General features: G+C 38.3%; 1 non-coding gene across 1 annotated transcript; it reads left to right on the top strand.

The window, feature by feature from the left end:
* Positions 1-2,704: 2,704 nt before the first annotated feature.
* Positions 2,705-2,811, top strand: LOC144322886 (U6 spliceosomal RNA). The gene has a single exon (XR_013388484.1). It is a non-coding gene; the product is annotated as a U6 spliceosomal RNA (small nuclear RNA).
* The last annotated feature ends 229 nt before the right edge of the window (positions 2,812-3,040 follow it).

The following is a 3,040-nucleotide window of genomic DNA, read 5'->3' as shown; positions in this document are numbered from 1 at the left end:
AGAGGAAATTATCTTCTGTTTATCCACACTAAATAAAAATCCTATTAAAAAGATCCCAGGAGTTTGAGAGGATAATGATATAACAGTTCAATAGAAATGGTTAAGCACGAACGGGGATGGCTTAGAAAGAAGAGCAGTATGAGGACATACTGCTGCTAGATTCATGCAGGAGATCTTGCTTCATGTTCCCACCTGTAGGTGAGCTCCAAGGCATCAGAGAATTATTATTATTATCAGAGAATTAACCACCTCCAGAAGGGTTTTGAGAATAGAGGGTACTTAAGCCTGGTTTTCTATTTGGTTGCTCTGGAAGCTGGCAAGTACTACAGAGAGTGTCTATGTCACTCTGGCCTTGAAGTTGTACAGAGAAGCTGTATAAAGTGCTTTGGCACAATGAGCAGTTTGACAGGACACTGGAAGCAGCCAAATATTTTCACTAGACAGAGTCAAGTGGATATAGTTCTCTGTGAAAGTGGACCAATAGGCTAAGAAGACACCACAGAAATAGCAAGAGTTTGGATTCTGTATTAATTTCCTAAAGCTCATACAACAACGTCCTACAACCCTAGTGGCTTAAAACAACAGAAATTTATTCTTTCAAATTTCTGGAGACTTGAAATCCAAGATCAAGGTGTCACAGGGCTATCGTCTCTCGAAGCCTCTAGGGGAGAATCTGTACCATGCCTTTCTCTCAGCTTCTGGTGTCATCACCAATCCTTGGCATTCCTTGGCTTACAGCCATGTAACTCCAATCTTCACCTGCACTGACACAACCTTCTCCTCTTCTGTCTCACATTGTCTGCCTATAACAAGACACGAGTCATACAGAATCAGGAGTCCACTCTACTTTCGTATGACCCATCCTAATTAACTACAGCTGCACCTTATTTCTAAATAAGGTCACACTCTGAGGTACTAGGGGTCGGAACTCCAAACATCTTTTTTGGAAAACATACTTTAACCTATAACAGATACTCTAGAAGATCCCAGTGAAAAGGTATAGCCATGACCAAGGACCAGTTAGGATTGCAGTGTCTTGTACCTACCCACTCAGAAAAAAATGAAGAAACATGACCCAGAACTGATCTCTTTCTCAACTCCCATGCTCCTTAGATTGATTCTTGAAAAAGGATAGAAGTTAGAGAGGAAAATCCTGAATTAAGTGAGTTTGAAACAGAGATGCCTGGGTTTATCTTAAATTGATTAAGACTTTTATTGTTGCCATCAGGCATTATGAAGATTCCAAAGACAAAACTAAATGGAGATGGCAAAAAATATATGTCATATTTCTGGCACACCTGAAAATAAACATCATAAGAGTTATAAATCTATTTTGTAACAATCCTTGATGGAGGAGAGATGTTAGTCTTCTTTAACTAAATTTGATAAAGGCCACAAAGGATTAAAACTAGCTAATGTAATGAAAACTACATACAAACAATTTACTTAAACTGCAAATAACAAGGTAGTTCTTATATTATTTTTTAATCTCATTTTACTAAAGATTTTATGGCCTTCAATGCCTAGTGTGATTATGAAAACTTCTCCTCTGGTCCTTTGCTTTCATTGTTCAGTTTCTGCTTCGTCAGTTTTCTCAGGATCCCCCAAAATTCACTTTCTTTTATTAAAATATTTTTATTTATTTATTTCGAGAGACAGTGTGCAAGTGGGGGGAGGGACAGAGAGAGGAGGAGAGAACCTCCAATAGACTCCCTGCTGAGCATGGAGCCCAATGTGGGGCTCCATTCTAGGACCCTGAGATCAAGACCTGAGCCAAAATCACAAGTCAGCTGCTTAATCAACCAAACTACCCAGGTGCCCTCCAAAGTTCACTTTCAACAATATACACCATCAAGAATCTACTTTGAAATAGTATCATTTTATTTATTATTAAGGAGAAATACTCTTATCAAACTTTAGACACAAATGTCTGTCTTCCAATATGCTCTGAAAAATGCTTGCCGCAAGTCCTATGAACGCACCGGTGGCATAGCTCTGTGCTCAGCATGCACCAATCAATCCTTCTAGCTAAGCAACTCATAGTACAGGGGTAAGACATGACTTTATAAACCAATGGTCTTCCTTTGAATGTCAGCTCTGCCACTGACTAACTGTATGACCTTGGGCACCTTTCTCTGCCTCTGTTTCCTTACTCAAAAATCATGTCTAGCCAAGAAGGTTGTTACGTAAATTAATTAGATGTGTTAATATGTATAAAGTCAGAGTCAATTTAAATAGTAAGCACTCAGTGCTTACTATTATTAAACATATAAAGAGTTCTTTCAAGTCAATAAGAAAAAGGCAATCTAAAATAGGTCAAAGAATAGGCAAATCACAAAAGAGGAAATGTAAATGGTCAGCAAACAATGAAAATATAGGACTTCAATTGGTAAAAAGGGAAATGCAAATTAAAGGAAGATACTATTTTGCCTATTGGATGACAATGTAAGAGTTTGATTACCAGCAGTGTTAATGAGAACCTAGAGAAACTGGCACTCTCATTTATTATTGGTAAAAGTCTGCATTTTGATAATATTTTGGAAATTAAGAGAGTACTTTTTCTAATATGCATACTCCCTGAATGAGTATTTTCATTTCTAGGATTCTAATCAACAGGGGGGAAAAAAAGAAAGAAAAAGAAAAATCAGCAATGTCTAATACTCTCAAAGTCTTATCCAAAAATACATATAAAAGGTTGTTAATAGTGCTCACTTCAGCAGCACATATGCTAAAATTGGAACAATACAGAGAAGATTAGCATGGCCCCTGTGCAAGGGTGACCCACAAATTCGTGAGCTTTTCCATATTTAAATAAGTAAATCAATAGGGTGCCTGGGTAGCTCAGTCAGTTAGGCCTCTGCCTCTACACTCAGTTCAAGATCTCCAGTCCTGGAATGGGGCCCTTCTTGCTCAACGGGGAGTCAGCCTATCCATCTCCCTCTGTCTACCCCCACCCCACTCCCACCAACCCCCATTCATGCTCTGTCTCTGTCTCTGTCTCTCTCTCAAATAAATAAAATCTTTTTTAAAAAATAACCAA

Source organism: Canis aureus, chromosome 10, assembly GCF_053574225.1.
Source record: "Canis aureus isolate CA01 chromosome 10, VMU_Caureus_v.1.0, whole genome shotgun sequence".
In the NCBI taxonomy this organism is placed as follows: Eukaryota; Metazoa; Chordata; class Mammalia; order Carnivora; family Canidae; genus Canis; species Canis aureus.
This window is presented reverse-complemented; position numbering and strand designations above follow the sequence as displayed.